The 27,337-nt window shown below is 36.0% G+C and overlaps 1 protein-coding gene across 7 annotated transcripts in view; it reads right to left on the bottom strand.

Moving 5' to 3' along the window:
- Positions 1 to 27,337, bottom strand: part of ZZZ3 (zinc finger ZZ-type containing 3) — a 67,838-nt gene that overhangs the window by 39,568 nt on the left and 933 nt on the right. The window lies entirely within an intron of this gene.

Here is a 27,337-nt window from a genome sequence, read left to right as displayed (position 1 = left end):
CTTTCTTGGATAGTTTTAAGTGATTCAGTTTAGCATACTAAAGATGTATGAGAAAATGAACTTACAACAAAAAGTCACGTGTTAGGGTGTTCAAACCTCAGACAGTATTTGAAGAGACTCAAGGAAAAAAACAGTGAAAGGTACCGATTACTACAACCAATGAATTATGAAATACATTATCAAAAATGTTTTATAATTAGACTTACAGTGAAAACCAATTTTTTCTGCCATTTAATTGTAATCAACTAACCAGAACTCAAAACTTAAACTCACTCCAAATCCCTGAATTACGTCAACACAATAGGAGCGAAAGGTTTTCCAGAGTTCACACCAAACCCATTCTTCACACGCAGGGAAAACAATGTATGCTTACACCATCTTGTTAGGGGAACTGAACCAATTTTACATTGAAAGACAGAAATAAATCTACCCATCCAAAACCCACACAATGCTTCCAATTGTTTCCAGAGTTTGGGCATCAGTGCCAATGCCTAACAGCTATTATTTGAAAAAACATACTGGGAATCCCATTTCATTTTAGAACACCTAGTACTACGGAGACACTGTAAGTCGCTATAGAAAAGGAATTACTGAATCTGTCTTCATATTCTGTTGGCTTCGTAAAAGTGAACGTATTTTCAGATATGACAATAAAAAAAATTCATGATGCAAAAGAGAAGCTGGCAGCTTTCTCCACATTTTTTATTTACAGAATTACTACATTTCTATTATAAATCTACAAAGCCTTTGGAAATTGTCTCATCTACTTGGATCATATTTATGATTTCATACAGGTTAGAGTAAAAACAAACAAACAAACAAACAAACTCCTTTCTTAAGCTGACAATTCAAAATATAAAGTCAGCTAAATACAAGCAGAACAGATTAATTGTATCTGGTTACAGTGAACTTGAATAATGAAAGTATTTCTATAAGAATGGTACATGAAGTATCACAAATTCTATTCTATATATACATAAATAAAATTAGATTCCTATTATTTAGTGGAATTTCTTATTTTAACAAACAGCAGAGAAATGTCATAATAAACAGCAAATAAAGAATGGAAAAGCAAGAAGACAAGGAAAAATACTTGAAAAATGCAAGAGCTAAGTGACTGAAAGGGCTGAGCAAAAAGGAACAGTTGCTACTTAGCCATATCAGGGACAGAACCAGAACAGTGAGAGGTGAACTCCATAAAGAGCTGCTGTATCAAGTAACTTCAGGATGTCTTTTTTCCCTCTATCAAGTTTCTTCTGTTTTTAATATTCTGGTACACTCCCAATTACTTAAACCTATATTGTTGCCTATCTCATAAGTCCATTTAAGTGACAGGAAGAAGACGTGTGTAGATAGCAAGAAATATTTTGACAGAATTGTGCAAAAAAGAAACAATATATCCGAACAAAAATCCCTTAGCTCAGCAACCTTGGTAAAAAGCAAAATGTAAGAAAAGTCTGAGAGAAAATATAACAGCGAGTTGACTAGAAAAAGGCCTAATCTCAAAACCTAAACAAACAATGAAATACAGAAACAAAAATTCTGTTACTGTTAAAAAAGTTCCAGGATTACCTAAACACAGAGAGCTCAGAACACACACAGAGCTTGTTCATATGAGCAAGGAAACAATTAATTGCAATTAACATAACTCTCATCAGTGGTTAAAACTGTCTGCAAAATGGAATTTCCATTTCACAAGAACAGCTGTAAATTAATTTTATCTTGAATGAAAGAGAGAACACTAAATTTTGAGTATTTTTATGCAAAAGAAATTCCACAATTTTTGGTGTCAAAACATTTCAATGCTACTTGTTTTGAATTGTATAAAATTTTGCAAAAATACAGACTGAACAAAATTGCACTTTCATGGAAAAGAGTGTCACTAAAAATGACTGTAATGGTAAAATAAAAATTATATGTATTTTCTCAGGCAATTCGGTACACTGCCACCATAAAACTATGTCAAATATTGAGGCAGGAAAAATGGTATGTTAGTAGTTTGCTTTTTTTCTTACACGCATTATACTTACGCATAAAAATAATTGTGTATGGAAGTCATCCATTGTCTAATCATTTTCTTAAATGATTCTGTAATTTTTAAAAGTATACAAATTATCTATTCAGTAATAGCCTTAAATTTTGCTTCTAATGACAGCAGGTGAAGAAAGATTCAAAAGTCTTAAGTATTAGGAAGCAATTACTTCATTCAACTGTTATACCCCCTGCTACATCAGTTCAGCAATAAAACTAATGACTACAAATCAGAAAAAACCAAACCCCTCCTTTTGTAAAACTGGGTCAGTAAATCAAAGGTTTTACAGAGAATTTCTTATGAAGAGTTATTTTACGGGTAAAGCGCATTTTCGATTCCATAACTGAATCTGTGTATTGCCCAAAATTAATTCACGATGGTTTTGTTTTACACTTAACTGTTCTGAGTTGAAGATAAACTTTCCAGTAAAGACCATCAAAGATCAGGATTGTTTTTTTAATTAAGCATGCAACAAAGGAAGACAGCTGAAGCTAATGAAAGAAGAATCATGGTAAAAGGAACTGCCTTCTCCTGTAGATTTATTAGACTGGCTCAGGGCAAAATATCTATTTTTGTACTACGACCTATTTACTCTTCTGTTGACACCTTTCAATTCACAGCAAATTGGGAGACATGAAATTTCTTTCATGAAATGTTTTGGACTAAATAATAAATTCAACAAAAATCTGAACAGGGGTGGGGTTTTTCTTTTTGGTAATATCTTTCTGAAGCACCTGTATTTACAGATACATGATTTATGAATAGGATTATGCCCCCTTTGCAGCATATCTAGATTTCCATTTGACTTCTGTGTCTGCCAAAAACTGATGTAGAACAGACTGCAAGGGAATGAAGAAGAAAAAAACCCTAAATCGAAAGAACTCCACTGAAAATACAACCCCTTTGTAATTCAAAACAAAAATGAAAATTAGATGGGTTCATAAAAATGACACGGATTCCTAAAAATGAAGATTTCATGTTTCATAATGAGGTGAGTCAAAAAGTTTTGGATTTGCGTCACAATGATTCTATTTAACAGTAAAGTTCCCTTAGATATTCACAGATTTCATGTTAGTCTTCATGTGTATGTCTGTTGTTAACATTGCTTGAATCTTAAGATTCACTTTGATTTTTTATTACTTTACCAGTCCATAAATACTAAACATTTCCATAAGTTGTTTCAGGAACAGCAGAATTAATAAAGTCAGGATTTCTTCAGATTTGTAACTTTATCTCCCCTAATTTCCTTCTCTTCCTTTCCTCCTCAACAACCCGATTTTACTCACTGCAGGAAAAAAACCACCCCTGCAGTGGCTAGTCCATTTTGGGAAAAGTAAGAGGATTTTAAGAACAGCAGGAAGAACATAAAAAGCACCAGAAACCAAGGTGAAAAAAAAATTGCTTTTATCTAATCAGGATATTTTGTTGAGAAAACATATTCATAAAGTAAGTATCAGTTTTGGGAAAAAAAAAAAAAAAAAAAGGAATAGTTTAAAGCAGGAGACAGTGGAATGACTGTACCTTAACTACTGCTTCAAAACCAGAAAGTGAAATTAGCATGGTTTTTATTAACCAAGTATGCAATTAAAATATTTTTCTTCTTCCAAAAGGTTGTTTAGAAAAACTGTCTTGAAAGGAAAATAATATTTCTTTACATTCCATAAATAGTTAGAAGGATTTTTTCCCCCCTAAAGCAAACACATCTTCCCTGGCAGAGAAATTTAATGTTTTAGCCACTCTTTTTAGAAGATATTTATAACTGGGAATAAAGATGTGCAAAGGAAACTAAACATGCTTTCAGGTTTAAGCCTTTATTCAGGGAATCAAATCAACATCTAAGAAAGAGAATATTGCAATAAATACTCAGAATCTAAATAGAAGGAATCGACTAAGAAGCAACATGGTTTGGAGTTTGCAAAGCCCACTAAAGATGAAGGAGTGAAAAATTCCAGATCAATATAAAATATAATGTAGACAGAGTCAAAGCTTTAAAATATAGAAGACTGTCTGAATTTGTCTTTCGTGGGGAAGGACACGTAAAGAGTCAGAGAGCAAGTGGTGAGACTGAAACCTTACCTTGTGAATCCTATTCATAAACCACATGGTCATGCATTAATCAGTAAGGCAGTTCAGAGTGAGACTGAAGTTTGATTGCTTACAGAAATTGCTGATACATTCTACACACAAGCAAAAATTTTGTATGATCATAGGATGGAGTTTCAGGATATGCATTTTAACATTAGATAACCCTTAACGTGTTACATAACTTTATGTGGACTGTACTTCTACAAACCATAGTCACATAATCACACTAGAATTTTTATTTAACCTAACCAGAAGCCTGTTCAGCAAAGCTAGAGAATGCTGAACTGGGTGTGTTAAAATCTCTAGCGATAGAAATGACAAATTTAAATGGAGCTGGGTATCATGAGCATAATATAGCAGAATGAGGCAATTCCTTGTCAAATATGCAAAATGACCGATTCTTAACTGCTTTAAGCCAGTACTGCTTATCTGCGAACCACTACAAGCCAACTGTTTAAAGGAACGTCAAGAATTAAGAAGTGTACACACAGTCAGAGAAAGTATGTTCACTGTGGCCCTAGGTTAGAAAAAAGATAGTAAGCAAAGGTGGTCAATACAAGAACGCACTGGGTGTATCACCTGAAAGCAGCAAAGCGACCAAAGCCTCTACTTTTGGAATGCTTCATAATACTGCACTTCTGTGGCAGTGCTTTACATATCTAGTACTTAGGATGGATATATGTGTTCTTACAACACTTAATAAAAAGATCTCCTATCTGTTTGGTAGAGAAAAAGACAACTCTTGTAACAGGAAAAGGTCTCCAATGAATATTTGCTGTCACATATTTTATGAAAAAAGGAAAACAGCTAAAGCCTTCCCAAGAGTTCAACCAAGGAAAATGGAGTACAGTTTGTTCATCTGATCTAGAGTATAATTTTAATCGTCATCTTATCTGAACAGCAATAATCTGTTCTCTTCCTATCCTTCCAAGTCTTACCTAATAATCTCTTTCTACACCAAATGATATTGCACGGTGTTCTGATACTGCAGTTGTGGATAGCTGCTAACAATAGCACTCTCTAGTCCCATACAGCAGTAACTTCCAAAGTTGCTCCAGAAACAAGATTCGTTATTGGTTTAGCTACCATTTACAGAACCAACTGTGACACATACATAACTGCCCTCTCCCTTTTCATTTCCATTCTGCTCTAGACCTACAGGACCTTGCCTGCCTCTGCCTGACAGTAAGATTGAAGATTTTTCTATTTCAGTCACAAGATTCTTTGATCGTACTTATTTCTGTCATTGTAACTTGGGAGTCCTTCATGTATATTCCTTTTTAAAACATTGTATTGTGTTCTTTAAAAGAATCTATACCAAGTTTTACACTATCTTTTTCAAAATTATACTGTTTTGGAAGAAACATCACTTTTGCACTATCTCAATGCAGAGATGCAGAACATTTTCTGGGAAGGAAAAGAAATCTAAACAAATTTGCATCAATGACAATAATATGTCATGATTTGAGATTATAAAACTACCAAATTTAGCTAGTTAGACACAACCTCCACTCCATTATTGTGTATTTCCTTAATTCTCAAATGCTGCTTCCATTGACCTAATGTTCTTTTAATTGCTATTACGATGTATGTTATGTAACTGTATAACTATGACTTTTATATGAAAATATAGCAAAGTCGGTCCTATTTCTGTACCTATAAATGTTATCTGTTTCTTTGACAATCTCCCACAAATGACACTGACCCACTGATCACTATTTACATTTCAAGAAATAACAGTCAATGAGGAACTTGTCACTGGTATATCATGGTGCAGATATGAAACTGATGGTCAAAACTAGCTTTTCTCTTGCCTCTAATTCCCACTTCTCTCCCAAGACTCACTCAGAGTTGACCAAAACTCAGACTTTGATCTGACCCAGTATTTGTTTCTCAGTCTTCTACATTAAAGTGGTTTAACAAGAAAAAAGCACAGCATTTATCATGAATCTCCTGCTGGTTGTTTTAATCAATCACTGAATCACTGTACCCATACACTAAGCAGGTATGCATGCAGTCTTTAGTCGTTAGCAGGACCCTGTGTTTGCTTCACACTATGGGCTGGGTTTTTTTCCCCAGACATTTAGTTTTGTTTTTTCCACGTATAATATCAAAAGTATCTTGGATAAGTTTCTGTCTTCCAATTGGCTACAGGCATCCTGATCATTAGGACCTTATCTTTCCTCTTATCAACTATACGTGCCAGACCCCATTATTTCATGACACAGGAAAAAAAAGCAATTAGACTAACATTTCAAGCCTGTATAGTACTACTAAAAGCACACAGAAAGGTATATTTCAAAAGTAAAGAATATTCATGGATCACTTAAACTGATGTATGAAATGTGGGTGTATCTGTGGTATAAAATAGCAATGCTTATATTATCTGTATAGCAGCAGTACGTTATTTAGAACGGTATGTTTTTAGAAATGGAATATTTGTTGAATAAAATGAAAACTGCAGAAATTATTTAGGTAAACAGAATATAATCCCTTATATTTGCCGAAGACAAACAGTCAACACCTTTGACCAGGAGATAATCCGAACAGACCTCAGATTATCAGGACTTTCGTTGATCTTCACACACAAAGCAAATCACCTCCCAGCAGAGTGGTATTGCTAAATTAGGGATGAATTCCATTTAACAAATTATATTCTCCAGGCTATCACATCTAAATAGGCCAGCATCCCTTCCTACACATACTGACTGAGTTTAGTGTAACTAAATTAGCAAGAAATCAGTTTTCTGGAGAAGGCATTGTATTTTTCTTTTTTTACACTACATTAAACACAAGCAATACTTTCAGACTACAGAAACAATCCCCACCAAAAAACATCACAAGCTTCTCATCTGAAATAACATACAACAACAAGCAGTTCAAACTTGTAAGGAAAGTTTAAAGGCAATAAGGTTAAAAATAAATGTTATGAAGCTCCACGGTTGGGAACTATTCTGACATTTCAGCCATCTGTGACACAGTAAGGTTACATTACATATCGTCAAATACTATTTGTCAGAGCAGGCCTACTCTAACTCATATATAGGGATAGCAAGACCATTTAAAGAAAAATTCAGCCTGGTAGGAACAGGTATCAACAGTTCCTGAAAGTCTTCTCATTTGTGCTACTTCAAACTAGCAGGCACATACTTTACCAAACAAAACCTAACCTGGCCAAGAACTGGAATGGGTAGTTTATCGTGCTTATTTTCTTACTTAAACCAGAAGAGTTCACCAGGCCAGACATATCTATTTTCAGAAAAAAAAACCCAAACAAACAAACAAAAAACCAACCCACCAACAGAAGAATAAGATTCATTTGTAGCTCTTCCTGAACAAAATTATATTGAAGAAGAGTAAGACTGAATTTTATTTAAATAATAGGATGTGTGAAAACAAACGTAAGCTTAACTTCTTCTCCATAGTATAAGATTTTTTTCCCCCTCCCTACTGCTTTACATTGACCTTTCTTTCTCTAAAACAAAATAAAGAAAAAGGTCGAAAGAGCAAGTTATTTGACAATGACTAGCAATGCACATCTGTCCCTTTGCATTTTCTCCAAATGCCCTTGCAGTCAGCAATCGGGTATCAGAAGGGCTGGCTGCACTGACTTTTCTCATTAATATGGGCTGTCTACACTAGGAACTTTACTGGAAGGATAAGCATGATAGATGCCTAATTCCTTATCTAGACAAACTTACTCTAAGATAAGAGTGCCAAGTTAATTGATACATTTTGAAAGCAATATAAACTAACAAACACCCTTGTCCCTGAAAACCACTCTCTCAAACCAGAATAAAAACAAACATGGATGATACCAGCGTAACTATACAGCACCATTCTAGAAAAGCAACCACATCATCAAATCTCTTCTCTTTGTAGACAAGCCCTAACCTGCCATCAGTTCCTTATAAATTGGCCAAATTAAGAGTCTGAACTGAAATCATACATTTGAAGCATCTGCCTCAGAGCACTATTCCCACTCTGCTGCCTCTCCCCTCAATTCTCCGTCAAAATAATTAGTCATTTCTGTGCACAAAGATGGAATAAAAACAATTCTTGCTGCCTAAGACACAGCTGACCTTTCCTTCAAGAAATTTTTCTACCTCCATGTTTTGGAATAGGAAACTGAAATTTGGCATAACAAAGCATTTGATTGAGGAACAAAAGTCTGGGAGGAACTGTGATGGAGGAAGGGTAGGGGAATGCTAAAAATGAATGGATAGGGAAGGAGAACTGTAAGGAGTACAGCAAAGCAAGTAGATGCTGACTGGGGAAAGAGACAGACTGGAAATCATGAAGAACTGGCAGAAGACAGATCAGAAATGTGCAAGAGGGAGACTACAACTGGGAATAACTGGAAGTAGTAGACTGACAGACCTCGAAGGACCTGGGATATTACCCAGTCACAACAAATCTACACATACCACCTCAGCACGCCATCCTGAATATTCATCGCAAATATTTGTGACAACTGTCAACACAAATATTTGTGGAACTATATTATGAAGTGAATCTAAAATAGGCCTGAGATAAAAATATCTTTTCTTTTTTCTTTCCAGATGGCTCAAACTAAAGGTCAGAATGCTGCAGCTCAGGAGTGAGAGCACATGGCCAGAAGGTAAAGATGTGAACTTCATTAAGGTGATACTACCACCAATGCCCCAGGATTATTAAACTAGACTCTGCACTTTAATACAGTACCTAGCACTGCTTCATCTTGAGTTCTTGGAAAAAAGCAGAAAAAAAAAAAAGGCAAAAAAATCCCCCAATTACTATGAAGTCATCTAAAATAAATTGCATTTAGCAAGAATAAAGACAGTAGCTTTACCAAAAATCCTTTCTGAACTTATTGAGTCAATACAGTAACTGTTGTCTGATACAATTATCGAAAAAATTAAAAACAGCCTACACAAAAAAACTTTCCTACGCTGATTTAAAAACAAACAAAAAAAAAATCAGGTTTCACTTCATACATCTGGTCACCATCTGATACCCTCCCCACCCCATCTACTCATTCCACTGTATCATTCTAGCTGAAAGCCTCTGTCTAAACTATAATATGCTTTTCATGTGAAACAATCCAGCTGCTGAATAGCTTTGTTATCCAAAGAACACCTCCTGTGCAGGACTACCAAAACATGTGACTAATATCTTTGAAATACATTAATACACATTTTTTAAAAAAAGATCATTATAAAATTAACTGCAGTAACTTGATTACAGCAACAATTCATCAAAACATTATTCCAGTAGAACAAATTCCAATAGTATTTAATCTCTTAACCACAGCTAGAACATAGTTTTATACCAACAAAATAGCTAAGAAAAATGTGATTTATTTCCTAATAAAGCTATCATTACAATATGCAGAAAATATCAAACAAAAAGACATTCCTTTTTTCCAACACGCAGACTGCAACTGTCAGGGATCGTCAAGTACTTAATAACCACACTAACAGCTTACATATGAAAAGGAAGTTGATAAAGAAAAACAGTGCTGCTTTACCTTCTCGAAAGTCCCAACATACTCACATTTGTAGAATCCAGCACTGCACATATCTACCGTGACTAACTTAATTCAGAAGTGATTGCAAGCATCTACCTTATGAAATATTATCTGCATATTATATGAAATACTGCATACAAGATATTTTATCCCAGATTTTTTTCATATGCAAAATTACTACATAAGGATCAGAAAGGCTAGCATAACGAAAAACATTAAAGACCAAGCAGTACTACGTGCACACAATCGGGTATTCTGCATGGGTTGTGCTTAAAAGTGCTGCTGCAAGGGGTACAAATGCAAATACCAAACCAGAGAATTTGGAAAATGGGGGCATGAGGCACTTAACACTTCCTGGAAGATATTTTTAGTGTTATATCAGAATTAAAATGTTTTTCTTCCAGTTTTTCATCAAAACTTCATATGTCCATCCCTGCCACTCCAAGAAGAGAGAAAAGGAAGGGAAACTGATTTTTTTCTAATTACCTACATTCATGAAAAATGTTTTAACCACTTGTCTTCTACCTCATGATAACTTTGACTCCATCTAGGAGATAAGCATGTTACTCTATAAGCAACAGACTAGCAAAACCAATATCCTATGAGCTGGTTCTTTGTAGTCCTAAAGACAACCCAACTCTGCCATGTCCACCTTATCTCCAGCACTTTGAAATACTTCATGTTCTTCCCACCAGCCATCTCCAAAATTCAGACTACAATGACTTCAGCTTCCTCCCACTTCCTACTGGATGCTGTGACTGATCCCAAGCTACACTTGCATCGACAAGATTGCTAGCAAACCATGTAGAGCAGGTAACTGCCAGGCTCAAACTGCAATCTCTCTTAAAAAGGACACTCCAGTTTCATGAAAGCTGCAAATTCTTCACACTTTTGAGATATCCATTTCTTGATAAATTTAGCCTAAGATGACCAAGAGGTTCAAATGTTACTCAGTGATAACGGCAGACAAACAAATAGATGGACACCTTATCGCTTAAGCTAAAAGGGTTGACTAAACTTCTGACTTTAATTGTTTCAAATACATTCTGGACAGATTTAGGGGGAAAAAAATCCAGAACTGTCATTTAGGTGTAACAGAAACTAAGTCAGGCACAACTATGCCTGTGGCCCTGCCGAGTCTTCTGCCAGATGCACCTTCTCCTGTTTCCAGGAGTACAGGCATCCCTTGTCTTGCGAGCTGATACTGCGGGTATAATTGTACCACCACTTATCATGTAACCTAATACATGAGATCTCACATACTAGGACACTGGAAAGTAACAGACTATCTTATGAAAAAACTATGTTTTAACCGTCAATTTAAATACTGTAGTAGGCTGCTACTAAGAATGACTTGCCTTATGCTACATTTTGATTAGCAGTTATCTTTAAGTCTTAGCTCTTTAAATACGTGTTTGGCTATGTTATCACTGACTTTGACAAATTAATTAAATTGTACACTGTAACTGAATTTGTTTTATGAAGTCAAGTCCCTGACTTACAGCGAGCAGAGAAGCATCTATTTTCTGCAATAACCAGGTCTGAGATACTGCATCTGTTGAAATGCTTCACTGATACGTTTATGGTCTCTATGCTCAACACTGTTTCAGTTCTCAAAACAGCAACCTACAATAATGAGTGATTTGTGGCAAAAAAGCCCACTCCTACTTTCTGTTCCAGCCTTCCATACAGGAGATTATGTATTTTCATTGTCTCTTTTTGCCGTTTGTTCTAATGCATGTCGTAACTGCTAGTGAAATTTAGCCACGTATCATTGCTTTGCCTTTGCGGGTAATCTTTCCAAGTATTTTTAAGCACATTCCTGTTCTCGTCATCTCATCTCAGTAGCCCCAGTAGTACTGGAAGGCAGACAGAAATGGTCTCCCAGTGCCTGGGCAGCCTGACAGAAAAACAGATATCCGCACTTATAAACCTTTGTTCTACAATTTATTCTTCGATTCTTTCCAAATTCTGCCTGGCAACGGCCACTTTGCTTGTTAAGCAGACAGGCCTCATGTCCTTCTGTGCTTTCTTGTATTTGTGTCACTTTGACATTCGCACTCTTTGTTCAGGTCTGTATTTAGGGATACAAATCTGCACTGAATAAGAAGGTCATTATGCATATTCCAGAATATTTGGATTCCGGAAGTTTCAACTGGCAAGTGTTGAAGGTGTTTTAAGTGCATCAGCAACCGCATTTTTTAAAAGCTCTTAAAGTGATGGTGATCAGTCACTTTCTATTTGATTCTCTGGGCACACAAAACAAAACTTTCAATATGAACATTATTGCACATCTTTTCTTCTTAATTACAGCATCCCTACTGCTAAAAGGGACCTTGATTCAAAAAAAAATTATTTTAAGAGTGGTCCAAGTTCAACAAGCATGTTACTTTATGTAGCTGCTTCTGTCTACATCTAACTACTTCTACATAGGATAGCTGGCCAGAATTTCCTTGACTAAGCAGTAATGGTGGTCTATTTTTCTTTTTTATTCTAGTTGTAATTTATATAACTCCAGAAGGACTATGACTGTATGACAGAAGGACTATGATTGTATCGTGTGTGATTTTGCTTGGTTGCAATTCTGCTTTCTTCTCTTGTTCTGCTCAGAAAGTCTTTGTAGGCCAGTACATTGTCTGATAAACAATTATGTTGCTTTTAATTTCCCAGGTTCTCTGTGCTCTGTTTAATCTATGCATTTAGCACTATTTGGAAACACGCAGAATGTTCTTTTTGGCCTGCATTTACATTTAAGATCTCAACCTTTTAGTCACTGTTTGCTTTCTCAATATGGACTTTTTTCTGTTTGAAAACTTTGACAGAAAACGCCATTATCATCCTGTAAAAAACTCACAATAATATTTTTGTTTTTCTCTACCATAACTGCAGGTTTTTGCTTTTCTTGCAATCATTGATGAACTGTCTTTAGGCTTGCTCCACCTACATTCTTCATCTAGATGCAGACTTGTTCATCAGTTTTGAAGTTTCTACAGCCCTTGGCATAGTAAAGACTCAGATCATTCTGATTCATGCTTTTCATCTTTCACTCCTATTAAAAGTCACAAATTAGTCATCTTGAAAGATTCAGCCAGAAGAGTAAGACTTTTCACACACTACAGCTATGTATCAACTGTTTTTTCTTTATTAAACTTTGTTTTTTCTTTATTATCTTGTTGAAGAGATACCTTTCGTAAATTAAAAATGCTTTTCTAAGCATTCCTAAGATTTTACATGGTTCCTCTAAACCTACTATTAACCTTTAACACATCGTTGAAACACAATTATAGTTTACAATCTGAATGCTTTTCTTTTTGTTTTCTTCTTTACTCAACTTCGTGATATTAGGAAAATCCAATTATTCTGCTCTGATTATTTACTGCTCTTCCAAGTTGTTTTGTTTTGCAGTACTCCATTTATGTTTTCCTGCACCTGCATGAGACAATTTACTTTCAAAATAATGCTCACTGTTCAAGTATAAAATGAAAGACTCCTACAACATGCAAAATTGATTCCGATTCTATTATTCTTTCCTACTGGTGGCATACTTCATCAAGCGCTTTCGAAATATGTTCCATGCACTACACATTGAGAAGTTACTCTTCAATCACCGAGCAAAAGTGACTTATCACTATCTAAGCACACTAGCATACTTGTCACCTGTGCACATACACTCTGAATTCTCTTTGTATGTTAACAGGCTGCCTGTTTTCAAAAGCTCTTCCTCACTGACTTTAAAAGCAAGTCCATTAGTTTAAACTTTATTAATTTCATACTTTTTTGCTTGCTAACAAGTAGCTCTTATTTTATTTCTTTCTGTTCATTTTCTGAACATACTGGATGAGACCAAAGGTCTATCCAGTCAGTACTCTCTCTTCAACAGCAGCTGTAAGTAGATGACTAAGGAAGAGCAAGAATAGAGCAGGAATACACAAGACTTGCCTCCCATACCTTCTAGCTTCTAATTATTTTCAGCTCAGGGTCCTCCTTAGTCGCATGTGTTTTTTTAAATCTCTTTAGACTTCAATAGTTTCTCTTCTATGAATTTTCCCCTTCTACCCTGGAGATCCCATAGATTTTTATCATTCAAGCTGTCCTGCTGATGTGTTTGTGAATGAGTGTTCTAATTTTTAATTTTTACAAAATGGGTGGAAAGACTGATAAACAGGCAAAAATAGTCAGGATGACAAGGTTAGACTTCCAACGCAGGCACTCTCACAGCAACGTCAGTTTTAACTCTCTCCTTGCTTCTTTCAACTGTACGTATTGGCAGAACAAAATTTTTTGTGTTTTATTCAGAGCTCCCTCTTCTGCTTCACTTATGACTTTGCCTGTATATGTTTTTCCAGAAGTAAAGAAAAAAAAAAGAAATCACAGTATTATCAATGATAGAAAGCTTCTGCATAAACAAAGTATGCCTTTTTAACTGCAATGTCATAGATATTTCAAATGGCAATATGAACACAATCAGTACTGGTAACCTACAGCTTTGTATATACTTACAATTATAATCAACGCTAGCAGAACATATCAGACCTCACATTAAATAATGCCTTGCCTTTCTCATTTTTTATGGAACTCAACACATTTCTGACAGTTTTGCCTTTCAGCCTTCTCAAGATGACAGAATTCATGACTACAGGAGTATTTTACTGATTTTACACCTCATCAGTATTAATTCAATAAACCAGTGCCAACTATGATCAAATTTTAATAAATTAACAATTACAGCATTTAACCTTTTATACAGAATTCTACGTGAGACTGTAATCTAACATCCTTAACAGTATCTATTTCCAAAAAAATAAAGAAGGAGATGCTCATCCTGCCATTCCTCATAATTATCCTGTAACAGCAGGTAAAAGGGCTGAAGAAACATAAAAAGGCTCTTCGAGTTCCAGATTCAGCCACTAGAGAATTTCTCTAAGCACAAGAACAAAGGAAGAGAGAGCAGTGGTCTACCTTCAGCATATTTTATCAGTCTCTGGCAACAGGAGCTGTCAGCAGCTGGGTCAAACAGGGTAAATTATATCGTTTCCATACCTATCCCAAGCAAATGAGAGTAGATTGCCAGAGTTCAGACACTTTCCTAAACGGCTAACCCATCACAGCAGCAGAAAATCTGCACTTGCCATTACCTAAGTTCTCATTCTTCATGGGCTACCGTGGGCTTTGCCTCTGAAATACACACTACATCACCTCACTCATTTATTAAGTGACAACACACTTGCAAAGAAATTAGATAAATCTTAGACTAAACTCCCAAACTGTGCTTATTATGCCTTTATGTATTTACTTATACAACTATACTGTTAAGCAGGATTTCTCTGACATTTTCTGCCAATGAAACTTTCAGTTGTAGAGATTTAACTAGTGAAAAAAAATTATTTCTTTCTAGACTGAATATAAATCGATCAGGAGCATTCTGAGCTTGCTATGGATATGATTTAAAATCTTCATATTATAAATCTGAAAATAAGCATTAGAAACAGCTACAAAACCAGAAGTCATTTTCATTCATTTTGATAGGCATATTCACAGTGCATTTATAATGATATCAAGCAAAGAGGTCCATACAAAGGACTTTACATTGCTCTTTTTTAATAACAGATTGCTTACTATTTGCCCATAATGTCCTAAAAAAAGCTTTACTGACCATTTTCGAAGGACACATTTTTTCAAAATATTGTATGTAAAAGAAATTTAAGAGTGCAATTCTAAACTAAGTGCTTTGCTTATTCCTTTCTTAGTACTTCTGCAGAGCTGGCACGAAGTCTTAAGTGAGGATTAACTTGACAAATGTAATTTACATGCCATCCATAAAACAGTTTATGTTTTAAAATATTACTAAAAAAGTAACTGGTTGTCACTTCTCTTAGAAAGCAGCTACAATTTCTGTCTCCAAAATATGAAATTACTTAGCTATGAACGACTGTATTACCTGCAGCACAATGCTGTAGCCATAAAAGAAGAAAAAGAAATACAGTGAGGAAGTAGCCCCTAAGCAGCCTTCACTATATTTTGAAGATACAAAAAGCCTTTCTAACTCAATGACACACAAATTACCTCTCCTAGGGTAATAAGCAATTAAGCACATTCCTTTTCTGATAATAGGAGAAGAGATATGTAAAAAACCTAACATCTTTAAAAATAAGTTTCACTGTATCTAGAAACACAAAAAGTACTGATACTGTTAGCATATACAACATGGCATAACTGAGGCTATACCTTTGCTGTGCATTCTCAGAATTCATGAATATTTATGTGGCTTATCTCCTTGATGTTCCTCAGAGAAGCTGCCCCAAAACCTTGATTGTTCTTGCTGCCCTTTTCTTCACTCGTTCTAGAGAAGGGATCCATGCTGAATACAATATTCAAAGCATGGGCTATCAGTGCCATGGATTTTTACAGTAGAAAAATCATGTTTTATGTTGTGACCTCTCCCTAATATTACTAAACACTGCTTACTTTTTTGACAGCTAGTGAACACTGATGATGTTTTTACAGAAACAACTATCACACCACTTTTCTGAGCAGTAATAGATAAGTCAGCTATTCTTTTTGTATAAAGGTATTTTATTCTCATGTGTTACTTCACATTTTTGAAAATAAGTTTTTACTTTTATCATCTATTCATTCAGTACCATGAGATCTTTCCGCAACTCTGACACAAGACAGCGCTGAAATCAAAAGTCATCAGGCATTACTTTTATCATCTCTACATCGTCATTAGACTGGGGTTTTTTTTTGTAAGCACTGAAGTATATTTATTAAAATAACACTACTCTAGAATTCTTTGATGCAAATTAACAATTCAGACCATCTTCTAAACATTTAAAACACCTGCTTAATTTGCGCAACTCAGAAAAAAAGCTTTAAAGCCATCAATGAAAATATTGGACATACCCAAGGAATGCATGCAACCCCTCTACAAAACTTGTGTTGAATCCTTCCCTTTATTTTATAGGTATTTACAGGGAAACAGTAGAAAAAGCATAGTAAGTTCAGAAAATGTTTAAGCATCTTATCCAACAATCTCACAAATTTAAATCAGTTCTACCCGGCTCAGAATAAACCCTCCCATTTAACATTTCAAAACAGTAAGACCATCTTCAATTAAGTAAAAATCCTCTTAACACATTAACAAATATACTTGCAAATTTTGCCCACTGTTTGTAAAATATATTGGTTGTCAAGAGTTTCAGGTCCCCTGACTGAATAAGTCTTAAGTCCTGTGTCTACCAAGGTGGGCACTAGTCCTTTTCAGGGTTCTGTATACATGTGAGTTGGATTATCCTTTTTAGTTGAAAGCATTAAAAACTTTTTAAAATCACTTTTAGTGGTGAGAAAGAGCCACTTTACAATGTATGTGTATTTAAACAGCCACTAAATAAATAAAACTGTAAATCCATACGTGAGTTAGCAGAATCACAAGTAACAGCGTGTTGTACTAGCCCCAGAGCCTATGTTGAAGGTTACAATTCTTTGTCAATGAAGGGTACGATGATTCAATGACAAACACGTTTTGTACTGATTGAAATCTCTTTCAACACCTGTCTTAATTTAAAAACGTTTCTACTGTTACCCCAAGCAGAAGCGGTGAGTAAAAATCTGCATCTTGGGAAACAGTGTAGCGACCCATTCACTGCCAGAAGTTCACAGGAGAAGCTGGATATAAACACTGTGTAAAGCCTCCAAAATGCTGGTCTTCTAACAGTATTTACAGCCTAAAAGCTCTATGAGGGTCTCATCATTTTGCATCCCAATTACTGCAACATTACTTTCTCAACCCCTGCTCCACTTCTGTCCATTCAGACACTTCACCAAGGAGCATTTCCTTAGTCCATGGCTTTGTTCAAGGCACCTCTTTCCCTGTATCTTTCCAATACAGCAAACAAACCCACGCCCATCTATCTTCTCATTCCTTATCAAAAGGGTTGGCTCACACTCTGGCTAGTCTTCGATCACTCTCTAGTTTTTCAACAAGACTTCCTGGATGAGGTTTCATTTAACTGTTTTTTAATCTACAGGAAGGGACAATCCCACTCCCCTGTCACTCTCAGACACATCATCCTGATTTCCCCCATGTATACGCTTTAGTATTCAATCTGATCCCACAATGAGCTGATTTAGAAAATGCAACCCCCTACAAAAGAGCCATTATATTTCTGCTGATTTAGCTCCCTAAACAGGCTTGCTGTAATGGTCAAATGAGCACAGGTGCTAGCAAAAGCAAGGGTCAGAATTATGTACTTTGGTGACAGATAGCCATTGGATCAAGTAACGTGAAGCCTTAGGCTGTCCCTCATATTTAGTTCTTTGTAAGCATAAGCACAGTTACTTCATTTAAGTCAGAACTCAACTTTTCCATGATGAGGACAGAAATGTTTGATAACTGATGCACAGAAAACAGCTGAACTGCCTTACTGTTTCTATCTATCTGTATTCCCCAGCTATAACCTATATTACACTGGAATTGTTAACTCTTTGGGGCAATGTTCTTCATGTCTGCTTCTGTAAAGCAGGGGTCATGGTATCTCTTTTACTTGCCTTTACTTTTACTCTGCTTTACCGCTCACTAGAATATAAAACTGTTAGAACTTTATTGAAAATTTAACTGAAATCCAGTTGATGCAAGTCTTCACTGACAGAACCCAAGGCACAAAAAAAGCATCAGAAGGGAAAAAAAGTAGACTTTCTGTATTCCACTTTGTTACACACTCAAACCTTTGGGCTCTTTTTGACATTTTCTCATTGTGGAAAATAGGGTCAGCGAGGGTCAAAACAAAACAGTTGTTCAGACTTCCCACAGAACTTAACTGTCAAAGTGTAAAAACAGCAAACTTTTGTTTCAAAGCAGTAACAAGAGCTAACCAAGTAGGGAAGCTGTAACTATAGCCTACATACAGTAAGGGACATATTTAAGGGAAGATATGCAGAGAGAACTCAATTCTAGCTAAAATCTTGACATTCATGCCACTTCCGCAAGTCAGGTCTATTAACAGAACAGACAGGATGAGAAGAAATGTCTACATGATTATTTGGTACTAGTCATATTACAAAGCTATAGCGACACATGAACTAAGCCTGAATATCACTTAGGAAAACTTTCCAGAGCACTACTGTTTCTCATGGAGAATCTCCTGAATCTTTGGGGCGGTCACTTTGGGAGAATTTCCTGGGACCAAGTTAAACACAGATTTACAACAATCTAACAAGAGCTTTTTAAAAAAAAAAAAACAAACAAACAAACAAAAAGAACAAACAGTTAACTGCAACTAAATTTCATTATAAGCTATACCCTAAATGCAGGAGACAAAGGTCTGATCACCAGTTATCTCTCAACTGGAAAATCAACGAGAGTTGAGACACATCAGATAAAACAAAGTTAAATGACCTGCCTTCACCTCCAAATCGCTGCAAAAGGTTCCCTTTCATGCAACAGTGGAAGTCTGAATAAAATCACTTCTGAGCCGTAATTAACCAGGGACATTTTTGTATCAGAAGTTACATAACTGAAATTCACAAATACTAACAGGAAATGAATCACCTACTTTGTGGAGGGGAAGAGGAGTGTCATAAATAAAAAGACTTCACAGCATCTTAACAGAGACATCCCTTAACATTTTAAGAGATCTTAACAGGAAGAAACCTGTTCCTTGTATGGAGAATCTGAAAGGTCCTCCAGCAAACAGCACTTGTCCATAAAGAAATACATTTATGATAATAAAATACAGAAGGCTCTGGCAGATTTGCAGGCTTCTCTTTGGTTCAACAATAACCAAGAGCTTCAAACCACACGTGAAGAAGTTTGTTGATGTAAGACCTAACATCTAAAAAGTCTTCAAATGAACTGCGCAGTAGGAAAGGGAATCTGAAACAAGCTTTATACTTTGGAAAAAAAACTTTATTTGAAGTAGGGCGTCAAACAAGGAACAAATCTTTCTAATCATCCTTTTCAGCACTGGCTGTGAGATGGCAGCTACGTGAAGAACCTTCTCCCTCTAAAGTATCTTAGGAATCCTCTTAACAAAGGATCAGTGGATTCCCAATTACGTGAGCCACAGATATTCTCGCTGATCTCACTGAAGAGAAATGAGATGACTTAACTTTGTTCCATTTGGAAACCACTTCCTTGTAAACGAACATAAAACTGTGCAAATATATCTGAAGAATAACTGCATTATTGCAGCCTGTATAATGATACTATAAAATTTTTTTAGCCTTTCTGAATTTTTGCACCTGCTAGCATATAGTAAAGTTTCTAGAAAACAGATGCAATAAACACTGTGACTGTCTTAAAAACAGAAATCTTGAAACAAACAAAACCATAGCTTTTTTTTCTAGGGCAAGATAAATAGAAAAAAAAATCAGGAAAAAAAACCTAGAAAAGCTGCAAACAAAAGACTGAGAAACATTGAGGACTTCTGATTAGTTTCCTTTTCCTGAAGTCTAGCTTTTGAGGAAATATCCAGAGAACAGCACCAGCAGCAAAGCATAGAAATATTGCCAAATCTTTTGAAGTGACAATTTACACAAGGCATTGACAATAAAAAGCAATATAATCTGGATGCCAGTTATACTCTGACTTTCAGAGATGTACAATGAGAAACTGTAAATAAAGGAAAAGAACATAGCGGGTAGAAGAGAAAATAAGTATCTATATAGTCTAGCTTTTTAAATCATGTTTTGCTAATCATTCTGATTTGCCAAAGAAATTGTACACATTTACAAAGAGGAAAAAAAAACAGAAAACAAACAACATCTGTCATAATGCTAATGGACCCCCACTCCAAATCTTTTAGTCAGTCTCTGCCTATTTAACTCCTCCAGACCACTCTGTGAGAAATGCTTCTCCAAATTCCTGGCTAAAAAAAAAAACCTTTTCAGACAGTTGTTCTGCTTGATAATTTCACCTTAGTTACAGCTCTTCAGGTGGAGCTTAGGGAATAGGTGCATCTGTCACCGCATAAGACTTAAGTCTTTCTGCCCTTACTATATGAGATACTGTGACCCTTTCACAAATACTCTACAAGAAAGGCTCTGTACTGCAGTGATACATATAAGAAAAATCCTTGGAAGACTTAAAACATTTCAAGAAAGCAACAAATTCCTTCTTCTGCATCACTCTAACAGAGTGAACGGTGCTTGCTTCCTTCCTTCCTTGAGTTTTAGAAATAGGATTCTCATTACTAGCTTTGAAATCATATTTATTTAACTGAAATAAAGAAACCTTTACAATTAAATTTCATCATGTCCTAATGTATTGCCAATTGTACATAAGCAAACATTATATCACCTTCTAAAACCAGTGCCAAATCAGTTACCAACAGTTTGTTTCTCAATTTTCCATCAGTTACAAACAGAATGATGACACCTTGCTGAGCTAAATATAACGATAAAATATAATGAGATATATATGATATAATCCATACCATTGGTTAGATGGAAAAATGCTCTAAAAGATGAATTACAATCAGGCAGTAATAGAGCAAAATACTGACTTACAGAGTTTGTCTCGCTTCAAGCCTTTTCCTAATTACGGCACATAGACATACACAGAGACTTCATTCATCAATAAGCCAGGAAGATTTTGTGAAACTTCAGAAATCACAAAGTTTGGAACAAGGCCGCACAGAATCAAGGCAGCTGACTTTGAACAGAAAGAGCATAGAATAAATTATCAAACCGAATTTGATTCAAAACACAGTTCTATTGAATTGTCCAGTATTCTTAATCCTAACAAGCTTTAACAATCCATCTGTTTCAAGGTTAATTTTTCCAAATTAATCTAGGATTGTCAAATCACCTAAAAAAACCTCAAGGAGAAATCAGAACAGCTCTCTGGTTGCGTTTTGTTTAGAAGCAGTTTAGGTAGTAGAAAGCAAAACTTCCTAGTCAGGCTCTTCCATGTTGTACTATTACATGGCAATATGCATGAAAGACTGAAATCTATTTCTAGTTCAAGGAACACAAACCAATTTTAAAGAACACTGCATTTATAAACCAAACTGCAGGAAGCTGAACATATCTTATAAGTGCTAATCATCCCTCAAAACACAGGTAATAACTGTTATCTCTATTTTACACCTAGAAGTTGAAGTTGCATGATTTGCTAATGAGCACACGATCTATTTCAGCGCCTGGAACGCACCTGATTCCCTGTCTCCCTAGATGAAATCTTTTGATCCTTGCTTCTCTTTGGTGAAGTCTTCTGAAAGACTTGGACTCCAGCTCAGTTCTTTTGCACTGTATCATAAGGACCACATAAAGGTAACGCAAAGATATCAAATCTACAAGGAAAATTCTATTAAAGTGATTTGCAGTGTTATACTTCAGAAGACTTCAGTAAATGCTTAAAAAAAAAAGAGCATATTTGAAGTAGTCTTTTAAACTAAGTCTTACAAACTGTCATGTCACTTAACCTCTTTGCTCTACTATGAAGAATTTTTTTTTAAATCAGGGCCAACAAAATTACAGAAAATATGGAGAGAAAGATTACACTGACAAGTCATGCCACCTCCTGTGCCAAGGACGGCCCGCCTGTACCTAAACCACCTCTAAAAGGTTGTTTTTAACCTTTTCTAGAGCACTTTCAGCAGTAAATATCCTATTACCTCCCTCGGATATCTAACCCTGTTATTATCTATCTGTAGAGCTGGAAAGCTTTTTCTAATATCTAAATCTCCCTTGATGCTATTTAAGAACATTATTTCTTGTCCTGCTTGTAGAGAATGTTTGTTATATTCTTCTCTTTACCATACTTTAAGCTTATTATTATGTCTCTCCAACTCTACTGTAGACTGAACAAGCCTAAATCTTTCAATCCTTCCTCAAAGGTCATTTTTGCAACTCTCCTCTAGACACTCTTTAATTGGTCCAAATTTGTTTGAAGTACAGTCTCCATCAATGATGGACTGTCTCCATCAATAAACGGAGACAGTACATCATCTGAGGCCTTACCCTGAATACAGCAGAATTTCACACCTTACACACAGCAATCCTGTTCATACCTCCCACTATGACACTTGCTTTTTCATAAAACTAGACATGACTGATTTATGTTCACTTTATGATACTGCTACTTATCTGCAGAACTGATGCCCACACAGTTGTTATTTCATATTAAGTTTATTGTTCCTTCCCAAACATATTATTTTGTATGCCTTTACCAAACTGCATCCTATGTATTTCAGATCATTCATCCGATTTGTCAAGACCATTTCACACTCTAATGCTTGCATTCCTTTGCAGATTTGTACTGTCCACACAGTTAGTAAATCTGCTTTGTTCCATCATCCAGCTCACAAACTGAAAGACTAAACAAGATTAAATTCAGAAAATACACCTGCAGAATTCCACTTGATGCATTCCTTCAATTTGAAATGTCCTTAGAGCATTTAATTAATAAGTAACTAACCACCATGGCAAATCTTCTCTGACAGAATCTATTTTTGGTGTCTCTGAGTTCTTTAGCTGTGGACTACTTTAGCAGTATTGTACAGGCAGAGCACTTTTCAAACACAGATATTCAGGGGAGTCTGACATTTTCCTTCCCCTTTAATGCATTTGTATTTGACACAGTAACCCAGTTGCGCAGCTCCTCCAATTCTGAATTTGGGCTACATTCCTGTTTTCCTTTCCTATACTAGGGGCATAACAGAGAGACCCCAATTCACAAAAGAATTGACTAGCTCTGAAAAATTCAAGTCTTTACATACATGAAGCAATAAAACAAAAAGCAAAACAACAACAAAAATCAGGAGGTTATCATTACGTACCAACATGCAAACTGTCAAGCACATTCAGTTTCCTTTTTGATTTTTACATTTTCTAACTAAAATGTTTTAAACATTTACATATGCTAACTAAAAGGTTTCAAACAAAGTTCAAATTACTACAAAACCCATAATATGACCACATTTTAGGGACAGGGATCAGATACGACTCACAACAAAGCTGTAAAAGATTGACAAAATCTCACTGCTGTACTACTGACAGATACTCTCCAAAAGTCAAGCTTTTACTCAGACCCTTCTTACCAGCAGCTTGTCTAAAACACAGGCACCCATTAATCAAAATAAATATTTGTATTTAAATACTGCATTTATGTCTGAATTAGTGAAAACATCTTCAACATCTTGGATAGTTGAATTGTCTAGCTTGCTAACATTCACGTTGCTATGTCCCATGATAAAGTTGGATACACCAGAAAAATGTGGACAGGCTAATGGCAATCTATTAGATAAATGTACAAGGAGGATCAAATGTCTTCCCACGCAACAAGAGAAAAGACAGAAAGCAATCAGCTTAACGCAAAGCAAAATATTTAAATTGAGTATTAGGTAAAACTTTAAACATGGGCGATGAACTGCTGAATAAGCAACACAAGAGGAACTCCTTCATCAGAGGGAATGATCTTGGTACATGTCCAAAGGGCAGAGGTTTAGACTAGCTTCTCTCTCCACATTTCTACATTGAACTAAATTCATTATAAGCATCAAAGCATTAAAGGAATTTTAAAGAACTTTACAAGACAGTTGTTTTAAGTTAAATTATAAAGCCTTTTGTCCAAAGATATAAAAAAAATTCTGTACGAGGAATTATTTAAGGGAAAGCAGTGCAAACTTTATAATAACTAAATAATATTATGTAAGTTTTGAGTACGAGCTATACAAATCATCAAATTATTGAATAAGATGGGTACTCATTACTTTGATTACAAAACTGCAAGTAACCAAAGAACCTTCTGAAAAGTCTTTTGCTTAAAAAGTAGTGTCCCAAGCAGAAAAAGAAGACATTGTTTAATGTTTAGCTCCTTGTTTCTTTAAAGTATTTTAGGAGTTACGCAAACACAAAGGTTTCCACAAAAAATAAACTCTTTTGAAGCTTTTCCTACAATGAAGGCAGCTTCCGAACCAGAAGTCATATTTACAGTGTTCTTAAAACTAGAACAATATAGCCTTAAGTGTTAGAGTGTAAAGTTTACCAGAAGCAACTTCTTATAATAAGCAACTTGATTTCCAGCAAAGAATACTTAATTTGGAAAGTAAGAAGAAACTTTCTCACTACTGAAGTGAGAAAGTTTCTCACTTCTGCCACTTCACTCCCGCCTACAGAGGTGGCAGAATTCTTCTTGCTTTTTAAGGACAAGTTCTACAAATATCTGTCTGGAATAATCTAAGTATATTCAATCCAACACTAAAGGGAGGGAACGATAGGTCTTCCAGTCCTTGTATTTCTAGAATTTATGTAAGTACAATGTATATCTATGGTTATAAGCAAATATCAAATACTTGAAAAATAAGTTCTCTCTTGCAAATGTGGCCTTCGTGACTGGAAAGACCTATATCATTAACTCCTATATAATGCAAAGGCTTCAATTTTGGGGGAAAACCAAAACAAAGCAAACACCAAAATACTGGCTTTAAAGACTTTAAACAGAGTCTTTCAAATGTGAAAGACTAACTTTTAACAACAAAATTTCATTAACAACTGGAAACAGAACAGACCTAGGAGACTTCTATTGCAACCTCCTGAGTACTTTCAGAAAGATGAAGAAACCACTTCTCGTTTTGCTTATGTCAGCATGATAGTAAAATAGTAGAAAAAGTCTTTCCACCTTGTGTCAACCAGACAACTCCACTGCACAGAGGCCAATACACTCACAGCACCCAGAAGGGTCTGGAAGAAAAGAAACAAAAAATTCCGCCTGTCTCTTGGAGATAGCGGGAGAGTGAATCTTTCATTCTGTACAAGACTATGGATGTCTGACTATGGAATCTGTTTACACAAATGTGGTAGAAACACTGACAAATATCTGAGCAGTCACATGTGGCTCAGGCCCATGCAAGGATACATTCCCAAATCTTGTGAAATAAAGATCTAGTTATTTGTGCATATTAAATGTGCAATAGCACCGAGTCAAAAAAAATCTATGTGCTATTTCTCATTTTCCAGAAATGTTAAATAAGCCAAAATGTACAAGTGAACTTCATCACTAAATAGCTTAGTGACCAAACCATTTAATACAGCCTATCTCTTAGTAATTATACACTTACAGTACGCAATGCAAAGGAAAAACTACTTCCGTTAATGGAGATGCAACTGAGAATGGTGACAACTAAACAACGAAACAACTTCTAGTCACACAAATGTGCAATAGTATTTCAATTTAAGGTCGTAACTACTGCTCCTTATTGACATACAGAGTTGCACTGCTTAACAGTAAGGCTTTGTGAAGGACTGTAAGATCAAGCCAGCAATTTTTTTTATGAAATAAGCATGACAGTATTGTCGAAAGCCTGCAAACAAAGTTGTTCAGGTCCTGAATGATTTATTAGAAGTCACATACAAGAAAAAACATTAACCCCTTCTAACTCCCTAACTCTTAAGTACGGCAATCGGAGTTTTATGACTGACATCAGTTGGGTCAAAATTTCACCTGGTGGTTCTTTTTTTTTAATTGGCTCCTACTAATGCTAACGTTTTACTTACATGGTCTTTATAACAAATGCATCTTTTCCCCCTACACATTGCCTTTTTTCCTGAAATAAACTTTTTTCAGTTTTGATTAACTTGAGTAGCAAATACTAATATTATTAAGCTGAAAGACAGTGCAGTGAGATTTTAAAAAATCTGAAAATAAACTGCAACAGTGGCTTGTCAGCTCATTTTCTAAAAAATTATACTTGCTTATGAGAATGACCAGACTTTGCTAACCCTGAATCTCCAAATCCATTCTGGATCACCACTCATTGCAGCTGCTAGACGAGGAAGAAAAAGTATTTCTAACAACAGGTTAGAAACATACCCAGAAAACAAGCTCTCAAAGGTTGCACAAGTTAGTATTTAATATGACCTGCAGAATACACTTAGAGCTTCACTTTGAAAAACTCAGTAAACGATCACTAAGTTATCAGGGCAGTAATAATGCTAGTATCAAAAGAAAACGTGCATCCACCACAGAACTACTACACTGCATTTAATAATGACTGGGAACATATTCCAGAAGTATATACCTGAAGTTCAAAGCCTAAACATCATGTTCTTTATAGAAGCTTTAGTATGAGTTATGCAGCAGCCCAAAACTGGATTAGTAAATGAAGAGTTATACTCCAAGACTACTACTACTCCTGGGTAAGCAGGGAGGGAATAGACGGCACCATAAGGAAGCAGCAGAACCATATGCTCTCCCTTTCAGAGATCAGGACTAGAAGACAAAGGCGGTACTGCCGAGCTGGGATGCTCAGATACTACTGGGGTGATCTGTCCCCTATGGAACAGAAAACAGAAATGCATTTTACATGCTGGTGACATAACAGGGCACACACCATAGCCGGAAGACAGAACAGGTTTGTGGTGTTAAAGCTCTGTCTTTTTGCATTCCCGTACCCTTCAATATCATGTTTGCCTACAGGGTAGGAGCAGCTGGGGTTCAAGAGCAGAAACCTTCTGAACAAGTAGAGAACAGAAGCAAGAGCCTGGGACAGACGTGAACAGCGAGCAGACACCAGCAGCAACGGGAAGCGTCCGCGGGGGGCCGCCCCGGCCCACGGCTACGTGGGGAGGCGCGAAGCACCCGCGAGAGCCGCGCTGGAGCGGGCCCGGGCGGCCCCGTTATGGGGCGACCCCGGCGCAGCGAGGGCTCCGCGTGGGCGGCGGGCCGCGCCGGGGCGCGGGAAAGCCCCCAGGGGCGGCGGGGGGAAGGGAAG

The sequence above is a fragment of the Dromaius novaehollandiae genome, chromosome 8, assembly GCF_036370855.1.
Source record: "Dromaius novaehollandiae isolate bDroNov1 chromosome 8, bDroNov1.hap1, whole genome shotgun sequence".
Taxonomy (NCBI): Eukaryota; Metazoa; Chordata; class Aves; order Casuariiformes; family Dromaiidae; genus Dromaius; species Dromaius novaehollandiae.
This window is presented reverse-complemented; position numbering and strand designations above follow the sequence as displayed.